Below are 18,051 nucleotides of genomic sequence, written 5' to 3'. Positions count from 1 at the left end.
TGGTTTCATACAAACACTCAGGGTGACTCAACACCAGAGCAGCATTCTCCCTCAGAAACCAGTCAATTTTCAATCTATTAATATGAACTAAAGCCAGATTTATTATGGCTGAGTGTAACTGTTCAGTTCCTTTCAGTTCAGCAAAGGTTCCACCTTCGATCCGAGCTCGGAAGCAAATTAGACTTTACACTCTCCTGAGATTCAGGAGCACATTATAGCTTTATTATTGCTCTGGAAAGGGACAAAACTTTCGACCCCATTTAGCTGCTGGATGAGCTTGCACGGCAGGTCTCAAGGAGCATAAGGAGGTGATTGGTGACAGCTAACACAGCTTCACTGAGGGCACATCCTCTGGCTGTCTATGAGGTGGCAAATTAGGGGAGAGTGAGTGATATTCACCTCCCTGGACTTGTGCAGGGCATTGACACCATCCCACGTGACACCCTTGTCTCTGAACTGGAGGGCCATGGATCTGACAGAGGCACCACTGGGGGGGAAGGAGCTGGCTGATGGTCACACTCGGAGCTGTGGCTCCATGTCCGAGTGCAGAGCAGGGAGCTGTGCTGTCCCTCGGGGTCAGCACTGGGACCAGCAACAGGGACAGGGGGATCACTGCACCCTCAGCACGCCTGGCAAGGGCACCAAGCTGTGCTGACACACACAGGGAGGAGGGGATGCCATCCAGAGGGATCTGTGTGGCACAGGCTGCCCAGAGAAGCTGTGGCTGCCTGGAAGTGTCCAAGGCCAGGCTGGACGGGGCTTGGAGCAGCCTGGGACAGTGAAAGGTGTCCCTGCCCATGGCAGGGCTGGAACAAGATGATATTTAAGGTCCCTTCCCACCCAATACAATGGCTCTACAACAAATGAGCAATACCCTGCCAGCAGTGCTGCCCTGCAGCCTGTAACTGCTGCTGAGCTGGGACTTCAACACCATTTCTGTGAACCTCCACCAGTGTGATTCTAGCCAGGCTTGATTCCTCCAGCAGGTTTGTAAGCAATTAAAATTAATGACATGCAGATACCTACAGGAAAAAGCTCTAGAAAAATCAAAGGAGAATTCATGTCAGTCCAGTGTAAGGCCCTGACATCCCAGGCACACCCTTCCCTCCTCCACCAAAGCACCTGAGTTTTGTCTCCCAGTAAAATACTGTTCATATTGCTCTGCAGGTTTTTGCTTTCAGCTGTAACCACCTTAACATGCCAGAGTTTCCTTTTCTGTTGTGTTGCCATCATTCCCTTCTCCCCTGCTCTCTGGAGAGTCAAAATGCATAAAAACCACCCAGAGCAAAGTTTCATCTCTTCTATTCTGGAGCCCAGAGGCAGAGTCACCCTCTTGAATGATTTGAACTGGGGCTGACTCTGAGTTGTGAGGGTCCCTCTGTGGCTGGGTTCAAGCCAGCTGGTTCACATCTTTTCCTGCAGGAATATTCTTACCACTCCCAAAATACCTCCCACATGTCAGGGACTTGGACTGGAGGGATTTACAAGCTCAGCCAGGCACCAGAGCAAAGCACCCACCCAGCAAAGCCTCATTTCCCTGGCCACACACCCCTAGAAACCCTCCTGAGTGGATCTTTTTGCTTTTTTTTGCCAGTGTTTTCAGGGTTGCAGCTAATGCTGACTTACTGAAGTGCATGATGAAAGGCACGTTAATGAAAAGCCTCTGATCTGGAATTTCTGTGCGTGTCTAAAGCTGAACTGCACTCACCTCTACAGCAGGCACTGCAGTCTGGCCAGTTGGTGCTGTGCAGGTGTCAGCTGAAGTGACACAAACCTGCAAGAGGGAACATTTCCCCATTTCATTTCCCCTTTGTTCTGGAGTTGTGGAGGGTTTTTCAAACAAACAAAACACTCCTTTGTTCATGATCTGAAGGCTGGACTCAAAGCCCTTATTAACAAGTAAGTGGCTTCAGTAAGATCACTTCTGTTAGAAAAGATTGCATGATTGAGCCCAAATTAAATTTTTCCCCCAAAACTCTGCAAGTACCCATCTCACACTGCCTATATCTCTGCAGAGAGATTACAGAGAACTTGCCAAAAGGGAAATAAAACTCAGACTTATGTTAAGAAGGAATAACTACAGTTGACATTTCCCATCAAATGCTATTATTCAGAATAAAAATACCTGCCCTAAAATGGAATCAGATGGTCTAAAATCAGGCAGTATCTTGGCTGAATCAATGCCCTGACATATAAATCCTTCAAGAGCTACCATAAATGAATTCCCACAGACAGAAGCCTCTACTCCCCAATGAAACAATGCACAGATGCTGAAAATAAGGGATTCTGATGAGCAACAAAGCCAGGCTCTTACTTACACTTGTAATCATTGAGGAGCACACACAGAGCTGACTGATTAGCAGCCTGGAGGTGACATATTAACTCAAATTACCTGGAGTAATTAGAGCCAATTTGCTCCAAACTGTTAGCAAACAGGAGAAAGGACAAAGCTGAGCCTAAAATCCTAGGAAAGCCCTGTCCAACCTGCCTGTGGAATGTGACTCTGCTGCTGCAATGGAGCACTTGAGTAACTGAATTAAACCTTGCCATGGCTTTGGTCTGCCAGAAGCCCTCAGGGGGATTTTGACCAGTTTCAGTTTTGCTCCATGTAATTCCTTCCTAGAGGAGATCCCTCAATAACCACTCACTTATTCTGCAAATTTATTCAAAATATTTCTCTCAAGAGCAATGTTAGAAATGTGATTTTGAACAAGACAGGTTTAGATGTCTTTATACACAAAGTTTTGCTGCACTAAATCTGTGTGAATTACTCTTAGTAGTGTTAAAAGTTTCATAGAAATTTGCAGACACCCTTAGAAAATACACCCCAGTAAACATAATTCTTTATAAATCTAAATGCTGAAACAAAAAACATCTGAAGAGACTGACAGTGAAAAGTCTTGTCTTATACTCCAAACCAAGATGTTTCAATGATGTTTAGTATTTTCCATTATCAGAAAGCAATCAGTGGCTCTGCATATCTAATAAACCATGTTAATAATAAGGCAAAATTTTGTTAAGTACATTGAGCCAAGCTAATTTGTAACATACATTTGCTTTGCACTTTTCAACCTCCAAGAGTACTTTTTCCCCCCTGCTTTTAACTCTGACACAGACAGATGGATTAGCTTGTTTGGAGCATGTTTCCTGTGGATAATTTCAGGTAGTAGAAGGAGATGGTTTCACTCCTGGCCTGGAAACAGGTTGTTCTAAAGGAGTATTTTGTATAATTACTTTGAATAACTATTTATCACTAACTTGTTTTCTCTTAAATGTGAGAAGGCCTGATTTCCATTGAAGTTTCTTTGGCAAGGGAAAGGAAATTTCATTGTAAAACCAAAATTTATAAGGAACTGGCATTACTAACATGAGTTGATGCCATTTTCCAAGACATTTGCTAAGAACAAAACAAGTGTTACAGCAGACCTACATTGGAATGTACATATTTAGGATAGTACTCAGTGGTTTTTTTTCTCTGTATAACTGAGAATACCAATTGATTGATCCAGTAGATCATTATCTATGAAGGGCTTAAACCCTTACATCTCTCACTGGAGCCACGGGTGACAAAAACCAAGCAACTCCTCCATCCCAGTGGGCAGCTGGGCTCCAGGCAGGGGTGGATGTGTGTGGAGGTGAGGTGTGCTGGAAGCACAGCAGCAGCAGGAGATGTCAAACCCACACCCAGATCCCCATGTCCCGTGGCACAGGTGTGCAGGGAGGGCACCTGCAAGGCCAAGCCTCCCAACTATTCCCTGGGCTTGCAGGGCTGGCTTGTGGATCCTCCCCTGTGTCCCACAAGGCACTCTCTGAGGCTCCACAAGAAATCCATCTCTCCCTGTGTGCCCACAGAGCAGGAAATGCTCCTCACACCACAAATGCTCTTCCCTGTGTGGAGCACAGCAGCTGTGTCTGCCCTCTGTCACTTTTCCAGCAAAGGCAGAGTTTTCCAACGCCTCTCCCTCATTTCCCCACCAGCAGGAGCCCATCCAGCCTGCCACTCTGACACTCACAGAAGTGTCAGGCAAAGACTTTGCTTATCTTCCCTTGCTGCTGGCCAACACACAATTTTGTATTATTGCTTTGGGGAAAAAAAAAAAAATCTATCTTGAGTGTGCCACCGTTTCTTCCTATACAAATATTTGGGTTGTAGTAGCCGAGGGTTTGGGTTGAAATGAAAGATTGTAAACAGAATAGCAGCTATTGGCAACTGCTTCAAATCTCTGGGCAGAGAATAACAGCCCAGAAGTTGTCACTACAGCTAAAAGATGGAAAGATATTTTAAAAGTATAAATAAAGACATAAGTAAAATGAGTGAGGGAATCTGTGGAGATTTCTGACTTTCAAAGACAAAGAACACGAAGAACATGTTTCAAAAATTAATCTTCTATTTTTCCTTTAAAGTTTGCCACACAAGCACAGATGAAAAACTACTGGGAAATAGAAAATAAACTGGATTTGATAATTAGGATGTAAGTTTCAAATAAATTGCAGGCATTCCTACACTAAATATAGTGAACTCAAATGCTTTAGGACTCAGGTTCAGATGTCAACCCCACAAATTATTACATTTAAGTGCTGCAGGCTCAGTGGAAATTTAAGATGAATGCAACAGGAAAAGCATTAGTAGTCCAGAGAGTTCTGGAAATGCAACAGGGAAATTATTTTTAAAGGACCAGAAGACACACAATGTGTATCAGTACAATGAGGAGAAACAGGGGTCTCAGCACAGATTTAGGTAACAGATCTAGCACAGATCTCTGAATCTAACCAAGCTGCAGAAGTACCAGACCCACAAAGGAAAGCAGTTGGAAGACAACCTGACTTGTTAGAATTTACTATAAATTTCCTTGTGAAACCTTGCTAATCTATAGCAGCACAAGGTATTTGAGGAATTTTTGTCTTTGCATCTTTGAGCCCACAGTATTCACAACATGAACCTTACACAGGAACAACTGGAGCTGCTGAATTACCCTGGAAACCATCACAGAGAGAGCCCAGGCCCTCTAGGGTCTCCTCTGCACTCCCAGAAGCAAGACAATCCTTATTTGATTTAGATATACAAAAAAGGGCAAAATCTCCTTTTCTTATTTTCCATTTTCAAGAGTCTCTGCATTTACTGAATCCAGAGGAACCAGAATCATAAGGCAGAAAAAAGACAGGTTTTTTTTCCCTGTGTTTTTCTCCCAGCTGACTCAGAAGAAAGGAGCACCACAATTCAGAACACAAGAACCGTTTTTAGAAGATTTTCACTTCACAGCCTTTGATTCAGACACCTCAGGTGAGGCTGCAAACTGAGCTAACCCAAATGGTACCAGGACAACCCAGGACTTCCCCTTTGTCTAATGTTATCCTGTCACCTACGTGCTGCAATTACTGTCTGAAAGCATCCAATTCTGTTGGGAAATTGCCTTAGGATTGTGACCCTGCTTTGTGGAAGAGTAGAACTAGGACAAGACAGGGGCAGTCACAGAAACTTCTACTGGCTGATAGTTTGGCCCCAGAAGTCCAAGGTAAAAATTTAAGCTTTACACTGTAAATGTACAAAAGAAAGTACTGCAGCAGGTACATGGACCAAATTTGCTAAGATTTTTTAAATTAGAATTGCAGGTGCTGGAGAAATATAAAAGACAGTATTTACATAAATTTAAGGCAACTAAATAATTTAATAATGAGAAAAAGAAAACATGGGAAGAAAAATAAATTCAAATATTCTTTTGCAGCACAAGGTTTTGAATGAATGAACCCATGTTCTTAAAGAGCACCAGTTACTGAGGGACACTTCACTAATGGGAAATTAGCAGTTGTACCAGGGTGCACATTCCAGTGAATCCCAGTGCCTTTGATGTGCTTTGAGGCTGAGGCTCAGAAAGTGGCCTCTGGAGACAAAAATATCAGCAGCTCTATGTGACCTAGCTGAATCACCAGAGATGGTGCTCCAAATGCTCCAAATCATGGACCAGCACAGTCAGATCACAGAATCACTGGGCTGGAAGAGACCTTCAAGATCATCGAGTCCAACCCAGCCCCAACACCTCAACTCAACCCTGGCACCCAGTGTCACATCCAGGCTTTGTTAAACACATCCAGGGATGGTGGCTCCACCACCTCCCCGGGCCGCCATTCCAGAACTTTATCACTCTTTCTGTGAAAAACTTCTTCCTGATATCCAACCTACATTTCCCTTGGCACAGCTTGAGGCTGTGTCCTCTGGTTCTGTCAGTGCTGCCTGGAGAAAGAGCCCAACCCCAGCTGAGCACAGCCACCCTTCAGGAGCTGTACAGAGTGATGAGGTCACCCTGAGTCTCCTTTTCTCCAGGCTGAGCACCCCCAGCTCCCTCAGCGGTTCCTCACAGGGTTTGTGTTCCCAGCCCCTCCCCAGCCTCGTTGCCTCCTCTGGATGCTCTCGAGCATCCCAAAGTCCTTCCCAAACCGAGGGGCCAGAGCTGGGCACAGCCCTCGAGGTGTGCCCTCACCAGTGCCCAGGACAGGGGCAGGATGACCTCCCTGCTCCTGCTGGCCACACCATTCCTGCCAGGAGCCATTGGCCTTCTTGGCCACCAGGGCACACTGCTGGCTCATGTTCAGTCAGCTGTTGACCAGTGCCCCCAGGTCCCTTTCTGCCTGGGCACTGCCCAGCCACACCGTCCCCAGCCCATAGCAGTGCAGGGGGTTATTGTGGCCAAAATGCAGGACTGGGCACTTGGACTGATTAAACTTCTTCTTCTTGGACTCTGCCCGTCCATCCAACCGTTCCAGGTCTCCCTGCAGAGGCCTCCTACCTTCCAACAGATGGACACAGGCTCCCAGCTCAGTGTCATCTGCAGATTCACTAATGAAAGCCTCAATCCCCTCATCCATGTGGTCAATAAAAATATTGAACAGAACTGGCCCAGCACAGAGCCCTGGGGGACACCCCTGGTGACTGTCCCCAGCTGGATGCAGCACCGCTCACCACCACTCTCTGGGCCGGCCATGCAGCCAGTTCTGAACCCAGCACAGAGTGCTCCTGTCCCAGCCGTGGGCTGCAGCTTTTCCAGGAGTGTGCTGTGGGAGACAGTGTCCAAGGCCTTGCTGGAGTCCAAGTAGACACATCCACAGCCTGTCCTGCATCCACCAGGAGGGTCACCTGGTCACAAAAGGAGATCAGGTTGGCCAAACATGACCTAACCCTCCTAAAGCCCTGCTGGCTGGGTCTGTTATCCTGGCCATCCTGTAAGTGATGACACCCAAAATAAACTGTTCCATGACCTTACTGGATACTGAGGTCAGGCTAACCAGCCTGTAATTACCAGGATCCTCCTGACTGTATTAGAGTGCATTTCTTGACTTTGTTCCCATTTTCAGGAATCCTTGTTTAGAAAACAGCACTTCGACAACAGCAGGATCTAAGCATGTTTTCAAAATAGCTCAAGGCAGCAGTTAAAGTTTGAATACTTCTAATAATATAGGTGCTCTGTGTATTCTTTCACGTGGAGATATTTAAGCACAAAGAGGGCATCTGTGTTGGGATTAGGATTTTGCTTTAAACAACAAAAGGCAAAATGGAAAACTGCTAATGCCATGATCTTTAGAGCACACCAGGCAGATGCCAGCTTTGGTGAGCTATTTCCTTCTGCAAACAACCCGGTCGATGAGCTGTGTTTGGGTTAGTGACTGAACCTGCTCTGGAGGGGATACTGCTCCTACTCCAGGGACCTGCATCCACTGATTTCTGTCTGATTCTGGATCCTGAATAATCTCTAAATGAGAACTTCCAAAATTAGGATGTTCTCAGGCAATAAATCTCAGCCTTCTTATCCAGCTTGCTACATTTTTCTCTGAAAGAGCCCAATTCCAATGGCTGTAACCATTATGATCCCATGGCATCCTCGTGGCACAGGAGCACAGCCCACCTGCGATTGACAGCAGGGCTCAAACCTCATTTCCCAGCTTTAATATCTGCATCACTGCTCTCTGTCCAACCTGCACTAATCAATGGAAACAATACTCAAGTTATAGCTGCAGCAAATTCCTGGATGTTGTTGGCCTGATCATTGAACAGTGGAGTTAGAGAGCCCCCAGCAGGCTGCAAACACAGCCCTATTTTACCTAACAACCCTTAGGGTGCTTTACAGGAGGGCAAATATCAACTTGAATCTAAGTTTACAGAGACTCATGGCAGCTACAGACTGAAATATGATTTTTTTTTTCAGCTGTCTACAATGCACAGAACACAGTGCCTTGGGAAAACATTATGGGTTAAAGTGACTGAGGTGAGATTAAAGTGATTTTTCCAACTAAATAGATACCTTCACTTCCCTTAGATAAATAAAAGTCCTAAGTTATGAAAATAGTCTGCTCCTCCAAGAGGGTGTCCTGCTCACAGCCAGCTTATCTTCATACACAAGGTTTGCATCTGCAAACCACAGAGATTATCTTTAAAACTCAGACCAAAGTTGAACTCTATGTCTTCACTGCAAAGTCAGTACCTTGTGAGGCAGCTTTAAAGGCAAGACCTTAATCCTGAAATATTAGACATCAGCCTCTCAAAGTTCTGTCATGAAAAATATATCACTTTTGGACTGAACCAAAATATACCTTTTATTTGCTTATTACATTGCATGGCCAAGATTGTAAGGAAAGTTCTCTAAAATCCATTGTTGTGTCTGTCTGGTTTCTCTGTGCTTCTGGCTCTTGCAGGTCACCACTCTACTGATGACTATTTTTGTCACTAATAAAATGCTAGAGAGTTACTAACAACCCAAAAGGACACCAACCCACAGACCTGAATTCCTGCATTTCTTGCTGCTTCCAGATGAGTGGGGCAATGGTGCTGAAAGTGTAAAGTCCAAGAGTTTTAATGGAGAGTTCCCACTGCAACATCAGGTGCTCCTCAGGACAGCCAGAAACTCAACCAGTTGTACCCTGCAGCTTCACTGCACTTCTATTTTAACTTCTCCTGGAGTCTCATGACAAAATCAGCTCAAGAGCCATGTTGGCTGTAGATGGAGCAACACCAGATAACAAACCAGTTAATAAATTCTTATGGCACCTCATAATGATAATACTGAGAAGAGAAAAAAAAACAAAAAAGAGAAAAAACAAACACAAAAAAATCCAATCTGATCACCTTTGAATAAAGGCCTATATACAAAACCCTTCCTCAAGACAGGATCTCTGTATAGGTTGATCATTTTGGCCTGCCTATTGTAAAAAAAATCTGGAAAGTTGGGGCAAAAAAACGAATTACTCACTCCCCATCTTCAATTGTCTTTACTCTGAAGGCTCACACAATACATCAATGGAGATTACTTCCAGAAATAGAAAATCTCCCCTAAGGCACTCTTTTCATATTTTCACATTCACTCAGATTGGATAAAAATGTGCCTGGTATCAAATTAAGACTGTAGGGCTGGGAAACAGATGATGCCAGATTCAACTGGGGCTTAGAAAAAGACACTTCAAGGTAACAGGAGCATCTGCTACTCCTCATTCAGGAGTGTAACACCCTCAAAAGCTAAATGACAGCAATACATGTCATTTGTACAGGCATTTTCACTCACACTTCCTTGATAATATTGCCATTTTGGCCAACCATTAAGGTAGCATGCTTTATGCTCTTCTTCAAGGCTGGAAAAACAGAGATGGCAGCCTAGGAGGTAAAAGAGACAAAATCCTCAATATGAAAACACAAATGCTGATGGGCAGAATAAAAATAAAACTTCACAATCAGCTGTGACAGGCTGAGATTTCTCCTGCCCTCTCAAATCACACAGTTATCCTTGAGTTTTCCCTTGTCTCCTCAGTAACCAGGTATTGCTAGGGCAGCATTTATCAGTGTCTCCTTAGCTTTTCTTATGCTGAAAATCAAAAGGGGCTTACTGGTGGTATCTAGATTAAAAATACCCAGGGACCACGTTAAAGATGATCTGCTGCCTCTGTTGGCAATGCTGTGTCTTATGAACAGCAACAGATTCAGAAGAAATAAGAATAGTAGGTTTCTTTGACTTCCCTAATCTGCAGGGTCAAGAAACTGAAACATTATTTTTTTCCTTAGTTTTACATATTCTTGTAACTTCAGCATCTAACAAATCACAAATATCCAGCCTGTGATTCAAATACAGCTCTTTTTTCCAGACATTTACCTATGTTAGCATTTTCCCAAAAATTAAGTGGTGAAGAAGACTCAGCTTTAAAAATCATGAGAGGAAAAACCTGCAAGCAGCACTGACAGAAATCCTTTAAACAGCTTCCCACTCCAAGGCAGCACCTCCCATAAAACACCATTCACCTCAATCGATGATTATCACAAATAGGCTGATTGACTTCTCATTTTCCAGCAGGTTTGTTTTACTCACAGACCTTGTTAATGCAGGTGGGGTTTCCTTTTTCCTTTACTCACTGCTCATCTTTATCACTCTTAAGTGCAAGAACTTCTCATAGCTGTGTTTCTTTCAGACCCAGCTGTGTTGGATCTATGTAGTACTGGGCAAAACATTCAGCATTTCCTTTTCAGAATCTCTAAAATTGTATTCTACACTGCCTTTCCAAGGTTTGCAGAAAGGGAACTTGCACTCCAGCCTGAGAAGCAAGTGCACCAATTACAGACTTGATAAAGTAAAAAAGGAGCTGAAGACCTGTCTCCTGAAAAAAACTGCAAATGATTCTCTGGAAAGGTTTTACTGTTTGATCAAAATAAGAGATCTAGTGCACAGAAGAAAAACAAGTTTTTTTCTTCTTCAAGCTCCCTGATCTCTGCAAGAGGAGGAACATGCAACAGAGATTTAGGGATGCTAAAGGTGTACAAACTTTCCTGTCTAAAAATGAATAAATGCTCTCCTACAGCTGAGGGTCCTTCCTGTCAGGCATATGGGAAACCTTACAAATAACGCTCTCCAAAGTGGCTGAATTGTGAAAGTGCAGCCTCAGGAACTAAGTTTTCATTTAATGCACTGGCCTACTGATGATGACAAAGCTTTTATACTTTGTCTTACATAAGTATTTAGCCAGAATTCAATTTAGAGAGTTTGCAGTGCATAACTCAGCCATCAGCTGCATGTTTTCTCTGCTTCATTTGATTTTCTTGTGTAAATCCCATTCACTGAAAGAAAGGAAAAAAAAAAACTATTTACTACTTTTTTTTTTTTTTTGGTTAATCATTCCACTAATGTGTAGACAAATTATAAATCAGTCTGGTGATTTAGACAGAAAAGCCTCTGTAGAATTTTTACCTGCATGTACCACAGAGAATGCCTTTGATCAAGGTTTATGAGCAAAGGCCTCTTCCCAGGGATGCATGCCAGCTCCTTAAAGGAAAATCAATACATTCTGGGAGGGAGCATCTGGAGGATTAGCTCTTGGATTTAACAAAGCATCCCTCACCCAGGGATTCAGGTCTGTTTGAAGCTTCCAGATCTTAAATCACACTTCAGATTTTAAAGTGAGCTTAATGTGTCCCTAAAAATAAGTCCTAGGAAAGACTTTTTGGAAAATCATTGTCCCAAGAGCTGACAGCCTTCAGATTTCCTCTTGTTATATCCAGATTCAGCTGAATTATTTAGTCTTTCTATACAATTATTTCACAGCAACAGAGAAAAAATGCTCATAGAATTGAAACATTTACTTGCACTACCAGAATTAAAGCAATTTGTTAACATCAGGTCATTTGTTAATATTGGAATGACTTTCCTTCCAGAGGGGGAAGTGAATTCTCACCCTTTTCTAAGGCAGAAGGAATCCCTACCCCCTGTCCCTCCAGTCCACCACCTTAATGCAGTGCTGAGGAAGTCTAAAAAGGGACAAAATTACATAATATCTACTGAAGCCTCGGTGTTTGTACTCCTTTCCACCAGAGCTGTAGAAAAAAAGCAATTTTTATTGAGCTCTGGAATCCAATAAAACACTGCAAAGGCTCTGGCACTGCCTTAAGTCGTAACTTATGTATGAGTAGGAAGTCAGTTTTTACACCATATGGGTTACAAGTTTTTTTTCCTTTTCATCTAGACTTTAATTTACCTTTTCTGCAGGTAAGAACTTCATACAAAGATTGTTACCTAATTAGGTATTAAACTTTTGTCTTACTCTCAACAGCAATAAGGCTCCCAAATACATTTGAAGATCTGGAGCAAATTGACTCAGAAATACAAAATCACTCCTTTCCACTGAGATTTTAAACCTCACATATCAAGACCACTTTTGAAAATACAGCTTAGGTTTCTTAATAATTTAGATTTTATGTATTTATAAGTGAAACATAAACCATATTATTATTTTAAAAAAAACAACTATTTTATCTCTTGTAACCAAATACAAAATCTGCATGCCAGGTTTGAAAATTCCTTTTGCAGAGGGTCTAATTTATGGAGATGATTGAATGGCTCACAGCAGCTTGGATCACACTGTACCTGATGAAACACAACAACTCAGCCATGCTCTGTGGCAAGGAGTCTGCAATAATTGGTTATTTTTCCTGCTGACCCATAAAATGCTTCTGCTACCAACACTGTGTAATCAAGTTTTATAGTAATGAGTCTTCCCCTAAGAAGAGGCTCGAATTTACTGCTTTGAATAGCAAACAGCACCAAAAAAAAGGTGGTGGTAGGAATTTATCAAAAGGCAGAAGTAGTCCACCCTACTTTATCAGCATCAACATGTTCTAAAATTAAAAAAAAAAAAAATATAAAAAAAAGCTATTGACAGCTTTTTGAGCAATCCCCAGTGAAAACCCTCCACTGTGACACTGCAGTAAGTACATGGGGAGCACAGAACAGGGAACTGCCTCCACAGAGCTGCTGCTGAGTTTAGAGAATTCATCTCAGGGAAAACCTCCCTTGGGGAAGGCATGGCTGTACCACCATCCCTGCTCTCCTGCACTGACCCTCACCAGGAGATCTTAACTGGCCTCTGGTGGCTACAAAAACCTCCTGCACTTGCCCTCTGTACTCAGTTTTGGTTCATCTCCCTGCAGTGCTTCTCCACTGCAGGATTTCAGAGGGATTGTCCGTAATATCATCCAAATTCTATGCTGACTCCAAATTGCTTTTCCTTCCAAAATGTGCAACAATGAAAGCCCCAGGTTATGGAATAAAAGCAAAGTGGCCAAGGAGTGAATATCAAATGTTCAGAATCTTTCCATGTGCATTGCCAGCTCCAGATTTGGGAATGAGGTACTTTAATTTCCCTTTTTTAATAAAAAGAGTGTGGCAGCCACATGAAGAAGTGTCTGTGGAAAGTAGGAGAGCTCCCCTCAGAAGACACCATGGCTCAGTGAGCTTTAAGGGCACAGCAAGTGCAGATCTATACAAAAAAAAAAAAAATGAAATAAAATCAATGCTGGTCTATCAAAGCACAGGAGAGCTGAGGAACAGAGGCTGCTCCTCCCCAGAGCCAGACTAAAAGCAGAACTACACCTCTCCAGGGCTTCATGGCTGAGCAGGATGGGCAGAGCACTGCTGTACCCTCTGTCCTCTGGGCCTCGGGCTGTGCAGTGGGAGGTTTATGGACACAGCATTCCCATGGATGCATTCCCATGGATCACACACCCAGCAGGGGCTGTGCAGTGGGAGGTTTATGGACACAGCATTCCCATGGATCACACCCAGCAGGGGCTGTGCAGTGGGAGGTTTATGGACACAGCATTCCCATGGATCACACCCAGCAGGGGCTGTGCAGTGGGAGGTTTATGGACACAGCATTCCCATGGATCACACCCAGCAGGGGCTGTGCAGTGGCACTTTATGGACACAGCATTCCCATGGATCACACCCAGCAGGGGCTGTGCAGTGGCACTTTATGGACACAGCATTCCCATGGATCACACCCAGCAGGGGCTGTGCAGTGGGAGGTTTATGGACACAGCATTCCCATGGATCACACCCAGCAGGGGCTGTGCAGTGGCACTTTATGGACACAGCATTCCCATGGATGCATTCCCATGGATCACACCCAGCAGGGGCTGTGCAGTGGCACTTTATGGACACAGCATTCCCATGGATGCATTCCCATGGATCACACACCCAGCAGGGGCTGTGCAGTGGGCAGTTATGGGCACAGCATTCCCATGGATCACACCCAGCAGGGGCTGTGCAGTGGGAGGTTTATGGACACAGCATTCCCATGGATGCATTCCCATGGATCACACACCCAGCAGGAGCTGCCTGGGCTCACCCCAGCCTCACCCAGGTGTCCAACAGGCACCTCCTGCACTGACAGCCCTGACCCTTCAGTAAAGGGGCACAGCCTGAACTCTGCAGTGCTCATCCATGACATTTAGTCACTATTTCATTCTGCTTTTAGTCTTTCCTTTTCCTTGAGCCATGAGTTTCTTTGGCTTTTTCAGAGAAACGATTCAGCAAGGACAGCACAGGCTGTCTGTGACAAGGTAAATCACAGCACAGGGCTGGTGTTCCACACCTACCCCTTCTTCCCATTCCATTTGAACTGTTCCTGTACTATGCAGACCAAAAACCAATTCCAGATGCCACGAGCAGCAGGGAATAATGAGAAGCAGCATGTCAGGCTAGGAAACTGGAAAAGAATGTTATCTCTGATCTTAGCAAGCCCAGTCTTAGGGCAGAGTTTGGACTTCTGGGAGAGTGTGCAGGGGTGCTGCACCTCCCTGAGCCTTCAGTGAGCACTGAATAGAGCTGATAAAACAAGAATGCCCCAGGAAACCCTGCCTCTCTCTTCACAGAGATAATTGGGCAGTGATAAACTCAAGCTGTTTGGTCAAGTTCCTGCTAATTACACTGCCCAAAGAAATCCTGCTTAAGAGCAATATCTTGGGCTGAAAATAGAACTTCAAGAATAACCAGCTGACTCCAGAGCCTCTTTCTTGTCTAGGGTAGGGACAAGAGAGCCAGATTCAGATATTTTTTCCAGCCTTACCCAAGTATAGTTATTTATATAATGTGTGGCATTTCCTGCATAAAGGAACCTCGCAAGAGCTGATGTGTGGCATTGCTTGGTGTACAGGTATGCTCACACACCTGACAGGAATTAAATAAACACAGCCCAAAGCTGGGCTTCCTGCTCTCCAGATGCCACTTACTGATTACTCTGAGGCTCACCCATCTCTGCCTGGCTTTAATTTAGGATGAATACTGGAGTAAGACTCCACTACATTTCAAAAACAAATCTGGAAATTTAACATTTATTAATTACCATATTCTAGGCAGGGTAAATCTCTAACAGCTCTACAGCCTGAAGTCAGAAGGCTTGGGGAAATTGGGATGGAAGCAAACAGTGATTGCTTTCACATGCTGGAGTTATTCACTAGAATTGTAAAGGATTCTTCAGTGAATTGTGAATAAGGGAAAGCTACAGGTTACCTCACTCAGCAGCCTCATGGCTACACAGCTGACACCACCTCAGCTTAAAGTCAAGAAGATTTTAGGGAAATTCTAAATTTTCTTCCCCAGAATAGAAGCTCATTTCCCATCTAACTTTAGTGTCAAATTTAACATTCAGAAATCAGAGTATTTAATCCAAAGTGACTTGGAAGCATATGCTACCTCTTTTGATCACCACTCCAAAATTGTTTTAAGATCTCAAGGCATACACTGACAGATCTTGTCCACATACTGCCCATATATTTTAAGAATGAGAAGCAGCAAAATCCAGTTAAATTACAGCAGAAAAAGGTAATAGTACAGAAAAAAAAAATGCTTTAAATAGCAAAACAAACTTTGAAGCACATTTTTCAGACACAAGAAATAGTAGTTTTCTTTAGAAGGCAATTTGTGCATTATGATAGAGCCAAGTAAAACTGACACCCTCTTTAGCATACTGTACTCAAAAGCCACTCTGTCATATGTATTTTTTCACTACAAATGCTATTTCTTCTGGATATATTAATTCTGGAGTTATTTGAATTACAGCTACAACACAGCATAAAGTTCCAGTATTTATAGGCTAGGAAAAAGCTCTGAGGGCAGCACTGGATTTTTTTTTTTCTTTCCAAATATTTCAGAGTCATCATTAGAATCACCTGACTTCCCAGAGCAGCACAACATAGCCATCATTATTTCAACTAATTCAACAGTGTCAGAAGTATTTGCTCAGTGACAGATATGTGGCCAAGAGGAAGATATCAATCAAGGAAATTGATACCATTGCCTGCCTTGGAAAGGGACTTGGTGCCATTTCCATTGCAGGCATTAGGGCTGCTGAAGTTCCAGGCATGAACAGATTAGATTTGCAATTACACTGCTCATTTCCATCAGGCAATGAACCATTTGTGACTCGTGGTAATTAAATCCCTCTCAAACCACCCTATCTTTGGATTCCTTCTACAGCAATTTGCAGGGAGTCCCCTCCACAGCACATTCCCAGTGGAATGAAAGGCTATTTTCACCCCAACAAACACTGACTGATGTGAGTGGAATCAACAAGTGCTTCAGTGTTTCTGAAGGAAGTCAGTGCTATCAGTGACCCATTAGCAATAATTAGTTTTGCTCTAAAGATCCACTATCTGAGCCTTGCTATTTGCCAGTGAAAACACAGCCATGAGGGACTTTTCCCCATTCCTAGATTGACAGATATAGATATACACTTATTTCTGTTTAAATATCTGTGGTCCCATTACATAAAAATACTCTTAATTCAGTCTCCAACAAATTCAGTGATGGTCATGGATTGTAGCCACCCAAAACTGAAAAAATACTACCTTTTAAATACATGCCCAATGTTTTCCAGTCTAGGACTCACTGTTGCAGAACAGGAGTTTCCTGTTTCTACCAGCTTAAAAGCAGCACAAGAATGTCCAATTTAATGAATTTACAAATTTAGTCCAAGACATCTTAACAAACATAGACTACAAGAACTACACAGAGGATTTAGATAGAGCACCTCACTAATTATGGAAGATTATTTGGTTAGGTCCAGCAGTATATCCACAGAAAAACTAAATTCAGAGAAGTTTCACACCACTGAAAGAACACATGGAATCCTTGAATGCCCTTAGTTACAAACCAGGGTAGGAAATTGTTTGCCTCTGTGGTGTGTGTGTATGATGCACATTCACCACAATTCAACATGCACTTGAATGTATTGAGCAGTGGCTGTTGCTGCTTCATTATTAGTTTAATATTGACTAATTAGCAGCATTTAAAGTGCAGGTGTAGTGTGATAAAATGGCAGCTGCTGCTCATTTTGTGCAGGTCAAATACACAATTCAGTTCAGCTCCTAGACCACACTGCAGAGCATGAGGAGCAATTACTACTGGATCACACCTCCTCTGGCAGAGTACTTCAATTACATTTAATTACATGGTGGCTGCGTACCAATGAGTCAAAGCAAGACTTATTATGATGAAAATATATTTCCATACATACTTTAACATTTTCCAGCTCTTATGCACCAGAGATGTAGGATTCAGGCTTTTGCAGCACTTAGTGAAATAGCTACGCTTAGAAATATTAAATAATGATAATAATGATAATAATGATAATAATGATAATAATGATAATGATAAATAAGCTTAAGAAATACCTACACTTATTTCTGTGTCCCATGACCTAAAAATACCTCTAATTCAGGCTGAGGGCCTGTGATATTCAGAAACTACATGAAATGGTCAGATGCTCAGTTTTATACAAGACAAGAATTCTTGAACAAGAGCAGATGTGTTCATACCAGTCGTCACATCACTGTAAAGAAATAGTAACACAATACAAAAACAGGCTTATATTGTCAAGTGCAAAGCCCAACACTGAGAAGAAAAAAAGTCTGCTTTAAATTTTACTCAAACAAGAAACAATGGGTGTATAAATGCAACAAGAATCTCATTACTGATTTCTTTTGATTTTGTGTTAGATTCAAAGTGCCTCTTATAATATGAGAGCCATATTTAATTTCTAAAAAGAGGATTTTGCAGACACCACCCCCAAATGAATACTAAATAGCAAGGACCTGAAGTGACTTCCTTATTCAATAGCAGAGAAAATAAAAAAAAATTAAAAGAGGGGTGAAAATGAAAAAAAAAGGATATTAAATTCAGAGATTTTATTTGCACTGAGTTTTAAAAGAAAGTATGGTCATGTCACTCAAAGAAAAAATAAACCACAGCT

Source organism: Vidua macroura, chromosome 16 (genome assembly GCF_024509145.1).
Source record: "Vidua macroura isolate BioBank_ID:100142 chromosome 16, ASM2450914v1, whole genome shotgun sequence".
Lineage (NCBI taxonomy): Eukaryota > Metazoa > Chordata > Aves > Passeriformes > Viduidae > Vidua > Vidua macroura.
The sequence above is the reverse complement of the archived record's forward strand: the minus strand, read 5'-3'. Positions refer to the sequence as shown.